Source organism: Rhea americana, unplaced genomic scaffold (assembly GCF_003343005.1).
Source record: "Rhea americana isolate MKP2758 unplaced genomic scaffold, rheAme1 scaffold_26, whole genome shotgun sequence".
NCBI classification, from domain to species: domain Eukaryota; kingdom Metazoa; phylum Chordata; class Aves; order Rheiformes; family Rheidae; genus Rhea; species Rhea americana.
This window is the reverse complement of record NW_028186379.1, coordinates 5,677,641-5,693,916: the sequence shown is the minus strand read 5'-3', so window position 1 is coordinate 5,693,916 and position 16,276 is coordinate 5,677,641.

The window sequence follows — 16,276 nt, the reverse complement described above, 5'->3', positions numbered from 1 at the left end:
TCTCAGTCCAAGAGACACAAATTCCTGCCAATAGYCCAAAAAGAACCTGCTCTCCAGGCAAGGGCAGCCTCATGGTTGTTCAAACTATTCCCCTACGTGCAGCTATGCTGCCATGCAGCGCAACAGGCAAAGCTCCCACGCTACTTGTGGCTTTTGCATTAAATACAAATAGAAATAACAGTAGCACCTGAGTCTGGAACACAAAAATCCTCCCCTCTGTTGAGTGCCCCTAGCAGCAGGCAACAGTGCCTGGCTCCCCCATAAACATATCATTTCTGTCTGCCCATGCACTGGTTATTKAGGTACTCTCCAAGAGACAGAAGATACAGGCTTGAAACTTTGTGTGGAAGAAGGTCCAAATTCAAGAATTCAGTGTTCAGAGTGAATGTTTTGACCAACCAGACCATTAAATAAAAGGTGAACACTGGCACTCTTTTTTATTAAAAAACAAAAAAACAACAAAAAAAACAACAAAAAAACACAGTTCTTATAGTTCCTTGAAAAAAATTAATTACAGGCACCTACTCTATGGAAAATGTTTCAGGTTGAGGGTCCTTCATGGGCAGCAGTGGGACACATGTTCCCAGACATGACGTCCCTGTACCCAGCAGGGCTGCCTAGAGTGGGGCAGAGAAGGTATGGTCCCTAGGTTAAAGTGGCCCCTACTCCTAAGATGATGGGGGAAATGAGTAGGAAGAGAAACAGGCAGGGAGGATGTCACCCACAGGGTGAGAGGCAGAGAGCAGCTCAGGTGCAGCACCCTTGTCCGTGAAGCCAGACCACCACGCAGGACTGTGCAGGACACAGGACAAGCGGAGGAGAGGCTTCTCCATGTTTGGAGCACTTCGGATTTCTCCAAAACACACCGGTGTGCAGAGAGAGCTCCATACCCTTCCCGGTAGGGACTTCTGCCAGGATCCTATACTGAAGGCTGGTGTAACCCAGGACTGCAACTCCCGSCAGCCTCTGAGATACTTTTTCCCTGTGGCAGCAGGGAGACATTAACCCGCTCTGCTCACAGAGCTCCCACCACCACTCCTTGATACCCCAGGCACTGCAAATAGGGATCTTTTTTCCGGAGGCTTTCTCAGCCCCCCAGCTGCTTCTCCCATGCCTGCTCCCCAAACCCTCCACTTCCTCTCAGGCTGCATCATTAAAAAAAATGTTATTACTGAAACAGAGGATACTTGTCTGCAGGAACTCCCTTCATCCTTAAAGGGCCAGGCCCGCTTGGGATAAGCGCAATTTGATGCATTTTGTTCTAAAACTTGCCTGCTTAGAGAAACAGGCAGACGTATGTATTTGGATGGGTAAGCACCAATTATACTGGCTGAAAGAACAGGCAGGTGAGAATCAGGAAGATCACTATTAGTTAATCACTTTGAGAGCTCTTGCAATGAAAGGCAGCATGTCAAAAGTGSCTTATTTATTTTTGACAGCTGTTAGCATTTTCAAAGGCACAGAGAATATTCCTGTCACAGAAGAGATAATGAAAATAGAAAGGCCTAATACGATTTTCTTCAAGATTGTCATGAATTGCATATAAAGCCAGCACTGTCCCATCTGATATACAGYAGCAGATGTTTACTGTATCTCCCTTGTAAACACAGATGTGGTACATTTGAAATCTAGAAGGACCTGGTGCTCTCCACAGGGATTTGGTGTCAAGTGTCTCCAAGTCCTTCATCTCTAGTTTGTAGAAATGTATTTAAAATATTGCAAAATATAGTAATAATGTGGCTAAAAGGAATGAAATTATGGCAAATATTTGATGTTATATTATGGTATAGGATTACCAAACCATCTTAATTTGCCTAACAGAAAAGTTACTGTTTTCTGCTTAGTGGAGGTTGTCCTGCTCTTGCTAGATAAAAAAAAAAATCTCACTGACCCAAGCTCCAAAGATCACATCTTCAGCCATCTTCACTAGAAGATAGCAGATTACCTATCTTATGCTAAACATATATTATTGGSTGACAGCATAAAGCCTCATGTTTCTAAAAATTAAGTATTTTACAACACTACAGGGTATCAAAGCCTACAGTGGTCAACACAAAAATGTCAGTATTTATTGTGTGAGCTCAGCTGGCGTTCTGCAGCATTTCAAGGATTCCCTGTGCTGCTGTACAAATGCAAAATACTGCCAAATACTGAATTACAGTACAGGAGAAAAAAAAACAATTTGCAGCAATTCTTGGTGACTTGTACAAGTTAGCAAAATTCTAGAAAAGCCATTCTTATTATAAAAAGATGCATAAAGGCAAACCAATCTAGCTTTGTCCTAAGGAACTGCAAAAAATTGGGGAAATTTCCAATTAGAAGTAATGGCTGGCTGAAGAGACTTTGGCCTGAATTCAAGTCAGGAAACATTTGTGTGGCTGGTGCTGATGGTGGCACAGGAATGAGTGGCTGTGGCTTTCCACCAGAGTTGTCTGCAGGAGGGTGGGGGGCTGTCATCATCCCTCTTCCAATTCTCCTGAACCCAGGCTGAGGTCCTGGTGCCTCCCCATGCAGGGCTCCACCACGCCATGGGTCCTCCTACCCAGCCTACCCTGGCACTGGCCATAGAAGGAGAAATGTAAAAAGGTCCCGAAGGTAACCCATCCCACCCAAGATCTGTGTTGCCCTGCCAACGTGCCCAGCTCTTTCTACTGGTTTTAAAGAGAGTCCAAGGTGCCTCAGCTCCTGGCTGGGATCCTGGCTGGCCACCAGGTCTAGCTGCCTCTATGATGGGTGCTGTGCTGTTGTCAAGATTAAGGCCAGGCTATGCTGAGACCTGTGAAAGTGAAAGTGCTGTAGCAAAAGGAGTCTCGGATCCCCCGGGGGTTACAGACTAATTGAAAACAAGATTTAATAAGTGGCTGTAACAAGAAAWTGAGAAAAGGATATAAGATATGAAGAATACAGTTAGCCAGCAACACCAGTATCTAAGACTTTTTCATCTCGTGYACATTTAAATGACTTGTATCTGCAATGTCCAACAGCTGTGGTCATCCAGTGGCTGAGCTGAGGTGCTCAGCAGCAGTGAGCTAGCAGCCTGTTCCCGYGGATTCAGTTCCCCTTGCAGCTCTTCCTGTCTCATGTCCAGTACAGAGGCTGGCAACACTCATTCTGCTTAACACAAGACCATGTGCTGCTGTTATCATGACACAACCCCATTACTATCAGTGTAGCTGCTGCACCACAGCTTGGCTCATGAATGTCAAACAGCCCACTGAGAAGTGCATCACTCACACCATAGATACGCCAAACCAGCAGCGCAGCAAATGCTTGCAAATAAACGGTAGTTTGTTAGAGGCAGCTGCTGTTTCTATGTATAAAGTCAAACAGGCCAATCACAGGATGATGCATTTTGAGAGGGATTTGTACATAGATCATTAGTCATTAGTATCAGAGACTTACTTGCATTCTGAGTTAGAGAAAAGTCTGATTCTCGATTTCTCCACTTTTCTCAGCCTGTCTTTTRCACTTTGGCTATACTAAAACTGTAAAGCAGTCACATAAAAATCCTTCAAGTATCCCTTATAGTCAGCTGTTCTGTTACAAATGAAGTATAATCTGACTCAACACAGGCATGGGGAAAGCAGCAATGTCTRCTACTAAGTAGTGGAGATTTGCATGCATCCTAAAATGCTTTTCTGTCCCTACCTCAACTACCTGATTTCAACTTTCAGCCTGCTGTTTTCTCTCTCTCATGCCTGTTGTGCCTTATATGCCTGTACGAGCCAAACACAGTGGAGCCTGTGGGGTGGCAGCCTTTTGCTCTTTTATCAGCTCAATACTCAGCAGTGAACAAAACAGCAAATAAAAGGTTGTCTTAGAAATCAATTGAGAAACAAAGCATCGTTATGCCATCGCATAAACCTCTTGCACTGCAGGCAGAACAATGTGAAAGCAAGCAAGGAGGCTGACCTAGTATGGACCTGCTCCCTTACGAGAACAAATTCAGCTGGTTGTAGGTGTGAAGTTTCGGACTGAGAGAGGTCTGCAGAAGGATGACCAGCATGGCAAAAGCAAATAAGGAATGATTTTTTTATTGTTTCACTTTACATGGCTCATATGATTGAAGGGAAAATTAATAAAACCATCAGATAACAAATTGCCCAAAACAGCCCATGATTACATTGTGGAGACCAAAAGTGCAAATAGGTTCAATAAATTGAATTGAAATATGAATTTGACAAATTCAYAGCAAATAGACCCATGGACACCTGCTAAACATGATGGCCCAGATACAGCCTCTGGCAAGGGAAGACCCTACATTGTGCATTGCCAGAAGCTGGAGGGCTCTGGAGAAGGATCCTGCCCTGTACCTTACACTTTCCACCAGTGCTAGAAATAAGCAGAAGTACTGAAAAATGCAGTTCCAGCTTACAGGCTGTCACAACCCAGATATCAAATGACAGTGGGTGAATGCCCACTTGCTATTTAAAAGAGCAACGAGAATGTGAATTAGAACTTTTTTTCTGACAGAGCTGTAGAGACCTTTCTTTGCAGAACCAGCTGCAGGAAATTTCATGCGGAGGCAAGCGTTACAACATCCAGGCAACTGCAATAAGCAAGGCTTCTGAAATTCATCACTGCTTGGAAGCAACACTRTATGTTTCAGAATCCTCCTCTGTGACGCATAACTGTTTCCTGCACCACCACCATGTTYTTTCACTTTCTTTTGTATCTGAATTTTCATACGAATTGTTCATAAATTGTTTATAAGACAGATGGATTGCCTGAGTCATTCTATCTTTTTTTTTATATATAGTAAAATGTGATTTTGGGGGTTTTGCAGGAGAAGCAAAGAGGAATTTTTTGATGATTCTGATAGCTCTTTCATTAGACCTCCTTAAAAGATCAGAATTCCCCCACACGCGAGGCCAGCAAAATGGCCCCTTCTAGATCAAGATGTATATTTCTATCTCTAGCTGTTAGGACAGTTGTTTAGAATTTAGCTRTTGCCTTAAAAAATCAATATAATACTATATACAAATGCAGTTTATAAATAGACACGGTTGAGAAAATGCTTTTATTCCTCATTTATCTAGGCCATATGGACCACTGTGATGATAAACCCAGTACATGCACATTCAGGATCTCTGGTTAGGCCAAATGTTTGCCTGATTCAGCATAGCATGCTTTAATAATGTAATTCAATTCTTCCTCATTTTTAATGTTATTTCAGCCCTTTAATATAATTTTGTGAGCTATTATAGTTGTTACAGCTGCTAGTTTTGCCCTTAATACTGATTTCACTTATGACCTCAGTCAGAACTAGATTTAAAGTTTGAGATGATGTAAGTGAATAAGGATTATTAGATTTATTCATATGGCAATTTAAATAAGAAACTGCCTGGCTTAGAATAAATGGTAAATGAAAAATGTGTGTGATTTATAGACTTGTCCATTTTAAAGATTTATACGTGGAGTAGGATGATTAAGTAAGAGACAGACCTGATTATATGAAATATGTAATTTTTGTAATGCAATATTGGAAGCAAGCTGCTAAACAGCACCAGCATAACAATGATTGCCCAAACAGCTTTTATTACAATATTACTGTACAGCTGGTACACAGTCATGTAAACATAAGCAGCAGGCCTCCGACCATTTCTTTTCCTTGACAACTGGTAGATGGTGTTATGTTCCCACGGAAAGCATCTTCCTGTCTTCATCACTGCAATACAATCTTTTTTAAGCAGGCTGTGAAACCGGAGTGGCCTCCAGGCTTTGTCTTCTCCCTCTCATTTAAGAGCACAGAGGCTTCTTCTGCATTTCTGCTTTCATACCAATGTGTATTCAGGCACTCTCAAGGCCACATGCCATGATTACTAACCTTCTTTTATCAAACTCGCGTGAATCAGAAATATGTAGGGATTTCTGGGGCTCCAGGGAAGCCATCACCCCTGTCACTCAGGACCTGCGGAGGTGCAGGTGCATTGGCACAGAAACAACGGCAACGGCAACAGTCATTCTGCTCTTCTGCAAAGTACCACRAAAAGCAGGGTTGCTTCTGCTCTCCATCGAGTTTGCAGCATATTTTATTTTGTGGCTTTTAAGGCTGGAAGAAGCTGTTGTAATTATTTAGTCTGCCTCCCTGCATAACACAGGGCCTAGCACTCCGTTCGGTAAATCCCACCTGCTCTCTCTTTAGGTTGGAACTGAATGAAGTCCTAAAACTCCCCGTTAATACAATAAAAGGCCTTCATGAATAACACAGCTGGATGGCACTTTAGCACCTCTCATGTTAGAGCATGACTACAACCTGTTGTGTCTAAGGCACAATCTGATCGCATAAGAATAAAACATAATCATGGTTTCTACGGCGTTTTTATACGTACTACAGACACGTGTGGAGCTTGGAAGACCTGTGCAATATACTTTCACCATATGTAATGATACTAGCCTATGCCATTCTACATGAATGAATACACTTTTTATGAGAAAGCTTAATAAATGTATTCTAAACCAGGGGGTCTTCCATAACATAATTTGCATGAAACAGAATTGACCCAGAAAATTTTAATCTAAATCCCAATCTGATTTGTATATAGTAATTTAATTTCCTCCCTGGTAGTTATATGGATTTTATCAATTATACCAATTAAATTGTCAAGCAGATTTATTGGCCAGTCATCTACAAGACACTTTCTTTGATGTACTATTCTGGTATCATCAACTGGTCATGCATGTCTAGCCTCAGTTTTTAGTGTCATTTTGTGCAGCTGAATAGAGAGAAGGTTCTAATAAATGAGTAGTGTGAACTASATTTTGAAATGGGAATTAGGATGGAAAGCTCCTTATTTTTAAAGGCAGACGCAAAATTACAGGTATGGCGGATAYCATCAATTTAGATGCCTAGCCATCCTACGTAGTAAACGCACATTTGATTTCTGACCTCAGATTTGGGCCTCAGTTAGAGATCTCCATGCTAATATCTAAATTATTATCTAAATGTAATCATTTTTGCAAGAATGCACATGCAGTTAATTTTAAATGTAAAAGTTGAGGCATGAGATTAAAGGTTGGTTTTGAACTTGGAAACCTGTGTTTTTCAGTACATTGGATTTTCTCTGTTGCCTGGGTTCTAGGCAAGTAACAATTCTTTCTGAAATAACYTTATTATCCATCTTGAATAATCTGGTTATTAAAATAAATTTTAATCTGTCAGAAAAAATTACTAAAATCAGACATCTTGTTTCCATTGAGTGCAACATTTGATTTCTTAACATTTTCCTGATTTCTTTCTACAAGTTTTCCAAGAAAATGAGACTAATACTAGAAGGATAATCAACAAGTCTTTATAGTCAAAATCTTTAAGAGTCCAGGGAAAAATAGAAATGGGTAGTTGCTAAATACAGGTGATTGCTGTGGAGCAGATTCACAATTCTAAATTAAAAATCAAATGGCAGTAATGAACTGGACGCCCACTGGAGTGTTTTTGTACCCATTGGTGGCTGCAGATAGACGAGGCACAACRGCATGCAGCCTTCTCCCTCAACAAGTGCTATAGAGAATATGCACGCTAACCAGCAGCATGGTTGGTCTCCTAGACTATTCATCTAGAATTAAATTTTTTAAAAATACTAAGCACCAAACATGAATAAGAGAAGAAGTAGTTGCCCATCATCTCTAAAAATAAGCTATATGGTGTCAGTTGCAGGGAACCCAGAATCTGGTGGTTTGTGTTATTTCCTGCTACAGATGAACCTGGTATCATTTGCTTTTCACTGCTGACACACAAAGTCTGAAATTTTGGTTCATGGCACTATAAACTTTTAATTCTACTCCTAAAATACTCTGAGATGTTTGTCAAAAGCTATAAATGGCATAATAAGGTAAACAGASATGTGTAGTATCATTATGTAGATTTTTTCTACCTTGTAAGGACACCAGCAATTTAAAGGACTTCAGAGAAGGCAACTATGACTGTGCAAAAGTTAGTGGCAAAACTAAAAGAAGACTATTCTAAATACATAAGTAAAACATAAGTCTTGAGATCATGAARAAGGGAGAAAGCTTCATGAATTATTTGCAAATCAACATTTCGAGAATGGAAAAAATGAACTGTTTAGCTCTGTCAGTAAGTACATGGAGCATAACTAATCAGTATCTTGTGATAATTACTGAATAAGCTATAATGTTTAAATTTCAAGGACTAGATTCTGTTCTCTGGCATAAACTGATGGCAATGAAACAGTAAAGTAATGCTGGATTTATACTAATATAACCACAATGGAATAAGATAAAATAGAATTAGATATAAGTACTGCAAGAAATAATGACATGCTAAAGATAAAGACTCATTAGAAAGAGAATAACTTTTTAAAGCATCGAAGAGCTACTCGAAATATTTCAGAAATATTTGGCTACATGCATAATCTCAGTATTTTTGATAAGCCAATGGTGAATGTGCATTTTTGCCAACAGCTCTGTATCACTCCAGTGAATGATGTAATGAAAGATACTTCATGATGAATATGAGATATGAATAACAGCTGACTATGTCARTGCTGTATGACACAGCTGATATCAAATACAGACCAAATCAGACCAGASTTAGCTGCTTGATGGTGCAGATGGCCTCCCTGTCATGTTTTCCCCTTACATCCCACATCTGCATTCCCTCTGTTTCCTCTTCTACACTCACAGCATTTGTTTGGCCTTTATGTAAAATTAAAGAATTAAAGAATAAGGTTAATACACAGGCTACCTCTAGCAAACAGTATGGGAGAAATTTCTTCYGCAGACAGGCCATTTGTAGCTGCCTGCTGGCCACTGTGAAGACAGTCTACTRGAGTAGATGGTCTGTTGAGCCGGTACAGAAAATACTGAATACACCAAAGGCAGTAGCCCAGATCTGGGACTCCCTCAAAGCCAYGCTGCACAGGTCTTCAAAAAGAAGGAAAAGGTGATACCAAACCCTCCATGTGTCTTTCACGGAACTACAGCCTCAGGTCTGGTCTCTGGTACAGAGCAGCTGTTTTACTTGTGAAGCACCTGAAGGCCACTGTGACAAGTGGACATTTTCAGGGCCATGGGAAGTCACACCTGTGCTTAAACAGAAAAGAGCCATTATAACAAACATATTCCATTCCTCCAATTTTCCATCTGTTTTGCATAGCTGGAGCAGCACAAAGCTGGAGAAGTAAAGGGTACATTTCAGCCTGCACTTGAGTACAACACAGACATGGTATTGTGGAATGACTGATAATTTTCATTCAATGTAGAAATCCTACATATTTTTCAGGCAGCAGAAACTTGAAGTAAGTTGCAAACAGGCAGTGGCTACATTTCCCTTGTACCTTGTACTTGGGTGAGGCATCTCACCTGCAGTAASGTAGAAATATTTTCACTAGTTTGTTTTGGGATGCTTTCCTATTAAAATTGAGAGACAGAGCACTAAATCATACACTTTAARATGCAGGGAGCAACCAAGCTCTTGTCATGCTAAAACCCAGACATCAAAAACCAAAAGTGCTATTAATGTAGCTGGGGGGTGCCCCATCAGGAAAAATAATACTTTTCATTATGAAGGTGACATTGACACACTCTGAATCCTAATGAATATTATTTTTTTATATATAGCAATTGAATACTCTAGATCTGATTTCAGTGGGTGCAAATGAAGGAGAATATGGCCTTCAGTGCTTAACCTAGCTGCAATTACAGAGAGCTGTGAGTTAAGGAAACAGTATTTCATAGCTTTCTCCTCATCTAAGAGTAGTTTTAGAAAATATGTATTATTTAGAGTGAAGTCAACAACATCGTGGTATGACCTAAGCAGTTGAGATGGCAGACAAGAAAGAATCATTGTTCAATGCCCTCCCTCGTCAGGTGAGTCGGCATGGCATGGAAGCTGCACCAGGGCAGAAGGCAAGCAACATAAGGAACAAAGTAAGTATTGTGGCCATAAGATACCACTGTAGAAAGAGACTAACAGATCTCATTCAATCTCTAATGAAACATAAGGTGGTGTGAATGATATTCGTTGACAGGAGCTCCTTTCCATAACGAATTGTGATGGTTTTGTATCAGGAAAGGAATTTTCAATGCATTTCTAGATTAACTAGTTCAATACAGACAGACACAGAAAGCCATGGCAGTAACTCTGCAAGTTATCCAGCAGATGTCCCTATTTTGTGCATGCACCCGCAAGGGATTTTTTTTTTTATTATTGTATTCTACAAAGAGCAGTGCAGTTCAGATATTTATAAACATGCTAGAGGTGACCAGACGAAGCTTCAGGTTGAAAATGGCATGAAGTTTTTATTAACATTTCCTTTCTCTGAAGCCTTTATAGGAGGAGGCAAAATGCTGATTCCAACTTAATTATGGAATGGAAAGGTAATTTTGTACTAAAAGATAACTTCTATTCTATTAATTCTATGGTTTCAATACATAGCAAGACAAAAGAAGAGAGGAAAAGCAATTCAGACAACAGAGCATTTGCACACACATGCAGGTGTAGCAATACGTACTTTCTCTGGGAGTATCCAAAGCCAAATAGGAAGGGTATAGTGCTCTCCTGGCACACTGCAATCTGCTATGAGTGACCCATAAGTCATATAGACTAAAATACCAAAGAGGAGAAAGAAACAGAAACAAATTTAGAAGCTTTAAAAATATTTTAAAGATATAGGTACAAAAAAATTGGAATGACAAACAGGAACTGAAATAAGTTTCAAAAATTACTCAAAAAACTAGCAATAATATAATTCTAGCTTAAGAAAGAAATTTCAGAGTTGAAATAAACCTTTTTCTTCAGACATAWCAAAGTATTTCTCTAAAAGGTGTGAATTTCTAAACACCTAAGAATCAATCTTTTGACCCTAGAGTAAGTCTCTGTCTACGAGAAATTCCCACATTCCAGTTGAAATCCTAAGCTAAATTCTTAAAATGGCTAAATCATTTAAGCCTGGAGTAAGCTTTAGAGTTATACAGCTCTTCTTATTCCTCTCCACCTGAGTCAAAATGCATTTGTCATTTAGCTGTGAACTCCACACCTAGATACCATCTTCCTAAAAGCCGTGGCTGCAGAAGAGACAAATGCCACCTCCTCCTTTAACCTTGCACTGTCCTGCCTGTCTACACTGAATTTTCACACTTTCAGTGACAGATTGTTCCTGGCATACCACTACATCAATAGCTGAAACGGAGGGGAAATTTTTTTTTGTTGTTTCTTCTAAGAGCTTTAAACATAAAGCAAACAAATCTCAAGAGATACCAAGAGTTCTGTCTTATCTTCATCTACTTTAGTGGTTAGTAGCCAACAGTATCACAACACTATTAACCTGATATTTCAAATTAATCAAGATTTTCAGGACACTGACTGACTCAAAAAGCCAGTCCTTCCTATATATCCTTGGAACCCAAAGATGCCACTACCATGAAAGTAACAGCTTTAATAGAAAAAGAAGTGGAAGTGTATTAATTTCTACTTATAAGTGCTAACCATATGTGGTAAGCAACAGCTCGTCCTCTTACACTCCCACCAGCTCCCAAACAAAATCAACTTCTGCCACCAATGTCAAATGATTTTTCCTTCTGCGTTTCAGTACATTCAATATATTTTATTCTAGTTGAGATTGTTTATAGGATTTCCTCCTTGGATTTTTTTTTTTTTTTTTTTTAACATCTTCTTTTCCTGGGCTTTCAGATAATGTCCTTGCTGTTTTTTAATTATTTTTTATGGCAGGATCAATCACTTTCCATTTATCATCTTCCCTAGGAAGAAGGCAAGTGTTCCTCAGGACACAATTATTATTTCTACTAGCCCTGTACTCCAAGTGTGTCTCTGCATGTGCGTGCAACCTTCAGTTTTGGCACATGCCTTTGTGGCAGTGTTTGAGGGAGTAATTAGTGCTGTGCTCCAGTGTCAGCTGCCCCCTTACTCCACCATGTAAAGAAGGAAGAAAGCATTAAGGCAGACTCAGAGAAAGCATTTAGGTGCCTAACACCCATCTGTAAAGAGCCGCTACCAACCGTCTTTGTGTTAAAATCAATGGACAAAAAGATTTTGCTGGATCCTACCTCATCACACCTCAAAGGAGGCAACGTTGCACTTTGGAGGTCTGCTATTGTTTGAACTTCATGTAAAGAAGTAAGCACAACACCTTCCTTTTTTTAAAAAGGAATTGGCATTTATTTTATTTTCTCCACATGGTACAGAGAAATACATTAAGTAAGTGGCCAAAGGGATCAGTCAAAAGAGAAAACCTGAGCACATCACTTTTCTGCGGGAGCCTGCTGGATGCGCACAGAGTGCCAGCAAAAAGGCACAAGTTTAGAAGGAGTTGGAGAAAGAACTGGTTGCATGTTTAAGTTGTCAGAATGAATCAGGGGATAAGTTGCGAAAAGCAGGTGCATTAAGCTTCACATAACTGTCTCGTTGCCTGCTCAGCTGGTTGAACCTGTAAATGGTTGGTTTGATGACCCGAAGACAAAGCTTTTTATTTTTTCAGTATCTTTAATGAAAGGTCATCATAYGTTGAGAAATAATTGACTCCCATCCCTGAGTAAAAATATGTGTACATCCCAGCCAATAATCAGTCACTTACTTGGTTCCTCTATTAAGATTACTTCTCAGAGATGACAAGGGAGATGAGGCACAAAAGCAYGTATGCATTACATGACATGTTTATGAGAACCTAATGAGCCACTTTCTCATCATCTGTACCCAATTCTATAAATATGGGCCTCAGCAGCACTATGCAGTTATTTCAGACTCCTGCCACAGGATTTGCAGTAAGAGCTTAATAAGGATTTGTTCCACCCAAGTATTTGTATGATGATTTCACTAGTATAGTATCTGATATAAAGGAGAGTTGGTTAAAGTCATGCGATAAAAATGTGATGTGTAGGAAAGTAGGTACCAGATCTATGGTCAACTTGTGTCATTTGATTCAGGCCAAAATATGCCAGACCCAGCCAGTGCAGAACAATCCTTTCTTTCTTCTTTCTCCCCAGATGAACACCTTTAATAAATCAGATTTATTCATAGAATCATAGAATCAGTAAGGTTGGAAGGGACCTCTGGAGATCACCTAGTGCAACCCCCTGCTCAAGCAGGGTCACCTAGGCATGTTAGACAGGGTTGCATCAAGGCGGGACTTCAAAGCATAGAGCAAAAATTTGACCAAAAATTAACTAAAGATTTTTTATTATTATTTGTTTTAATAACTTACTCTACTAGAACTGATAAGTGAAACTCCTTATGTATGCAAGGATCCACAAGAAAATGTTAAAACCAGTACTAACCATAGGAACTGTCATGCTAAAAGAAGTATAATAATAGAAAGAGGAATTAGGAGAGTGAGCCCTGAGAAGAAAGTAATAAATATGTTGCTACTTGGTCAGAATGATGAACTAATTGGATGGTGAGAAACCAATCAGACAATAAAGCAGGAAAATGATTATAGTCTAAAACTAGGAGACATTCTTAATATTCATATATTTGTGATCGACAATACCTGCCTGCTCTTGCGCAATTACCAATCACTGTTGTGAGAATTTCTGCCTGACTCCTTAGCCTACAACATAAATGTTCTTCATCTGAAGAGCCCATTCCTCCCTTTTAATACTGGTACGAAGCAAAAAGGCATGCTGTTGAGTAATACACCCATCTACCACAATGGAATCAATACCAAAGTGTATTGAGAGAGATACTTGTTAATGCTAATGTTAGCGCTTCTCTGAGAGAAGATTATCTATGAATTGCTTATCTTGATTAAAAAGTACATTTCAAAAGAAATATGTTTAGAAATGTAAATAACTGCAGCATCAGAAATGAAGTATAAAATATTACATTGAAGAAATTCTGACGTGTTATTAAACAAAATAAACTATGATCAGAATTCAGCAATAAGAGCAGATATTTACTAGATTCACTGGATATAAGACAGGCAGAACACTTGAAACTGTCAAGAGACTTCTTTGAAATAAATGACCATGAATGCAAATGCTCCTTTCCATTGAAATAACCCAGGAGAAACTCTGAAGTTACTTTATTTTAAACTTAGGTAAGAAAAAAGAGAAAGGCCTTCCTTTTCACTTCACATTTGCAGACTCAGATCAAGCCTTGAGTCACAGCTGTGAAAGCCAGTTGTCTCTTTTCCCTGATGAGCAGGCAGAGCAGAGCAAATTAATATAAACTATTGCTTGTACTTCACTTGATTAAGAGGTTTGCAGCAATCTCTGGACTAAGAAATTCATGCTAGAATAATTTTATTATGAGAAGGGATCTTTGCAGACCAAGGTGAGGGGATGACTACCTTTGTAGTTAGATATAGTGCCTGACATGCAAAATAGCTGCACGGCTGATTTCAGATAGGACATATGAGCTCTTTATCACCAAGGCCTTCTTTGTGGGACACTCCTAACCGAGCATACCTTTATTTGGCAATGTTGGAGCATGGAGTTTTAAAGACCTGAATTCTGGGAGACAAAGTTATGTGAACAGCCTCTCTAAATGTGTCATATCAAAATCCCCTTTAAGTGTCTTCATTTCAATGAATTTGTAATTTAAGGCAACTAGGCCAGTCTGACAGAGGGCTCTGGTCACTCTCTAGCAGCTTGTGTGCGCTACTGAGGGTCTTAAGGAGCAGGACTCAGAACTCAGCTTAAATCAAAAGCTAATAACTAAAAGAAACCATTACAGTAAAGAGCTTCTGTACTCTATTAATCATTCAAAAAACACCATCTTGTTAAAGGAAAAAATTAAGCAATTAAATGAGACTGATAATTTAAAGTACTTTGCTGTACTCTCCCCCCGTGGCTGCAAAGAGATGCTCGTCTCCCTTGAGGTACGAGATGACCAAGTGTGTCAAATCATGTAGAAAGCACTGGTTCTGGCAGGAGAGTGTCAAAAGCTATACAACCAATATGTTTCAACTAACATTGGTGATGCACTGGATGTTACCAATAAAAAAATTACAGAAAACATAATGCTGATTTCTAGCCCTGCAATGTGCCCAAACATCCCCCAAGATCTTCTCCCACAGTGCAGCCCAAGGTCTTCTAAACATGCTCCTTTTCTTCTCCATCTCTTGAAAGCAAGCAGCGACTGGGAGTGAAAACRGGGGGCCTGCCAAGTCAGCTAAGGTTCAGAAGAGGTTCCCCCAGCCTCATGAGCGAAGCTGGGAAGAGTGCGCTCAGTAAGACATCACAAAATCAAAGACTATATTTGATATACATATATTTTCTTATCTTTATAAGACCTGACTAATAAGCTTAAAAATACACAAAAAAAGAGCTACAGAAAAAGAGTTAGGTCCAAAGAATAATGTAGGCTATAAGGAATTACTGAGGCAACTTCTGCCTTTGTATTTGTTCCATGAATCATAATGTGAACTCCTCTGTATTTAGTTTAGCATGCATATCATTTATTTTTGCAACAATAAACATTGCTACCTTAAGTTTTGCTTCCATATAAAAGCCAGAGATCTCACTGCAATGTGGAAAAAAAAGTTGATAATAAGATGTTGTGATTCTAGATAACTTGATTTTTTAAAAGTATTATTTTATTAGAATTCAGGAAACAAGACACAATAAAACACTAAGAATATTGTAAGGCACAGTTTGCATACTATTGCATTGGACACAGTGAAAAAAAAGGAAATGTTGTGACAACAGAAAAATGAGAAACTGCACTCATTAAACATACAGATTTCTCCTCAGGAAATGACTCCGAGTCTCTCCAAACAGCATGCCTTGTAAATGCCAAAACAACTATCAGAAACACTCAGATAAGCTTAAGGAATGAGAAGGAATAAAAAGTCTTTCCAGAACAGAGAGAAGCAAAAATAGCTGGAAAAGGTATTGCTGTGTAAGAGCAGGTTGTAAAGTCAGAACAGGTGTGGAAGGAGAGGCTATGGATACTCAGCAGGTTAGTTGTTTTTAATTAAAACCTGAACTGTTCATTTTTTTTATTAGGGTGACTAACATTCTTTCTAAACAACTGAGAAACAAAAAGTTTAGCACCACAGCTGGGCAGAGGAGAATCACTTTGCGTTTTCCCTCACCCACTTTTTTTTTTTTTTTTCAGAACAATTTATTTGTCGCTCGTTCCAACACCCCACACCTACCACCAACCCTGGGCGAGGGCCACAAAAACGCCCGCACAGCCCATGGCACTCGCGAGAGGGCGGCGACACCGCAAAGCTGCGCTTAGCGAGGCCCGGTGGCCACACGGCCCGGGGCGCGGCGGAGGACACGCCGCCGAGCGGCCGTTGGGGCGGCGGTTGGAGCGGCCGTTGGGACGCCGCGCGCGCGGCATGACCGCTGG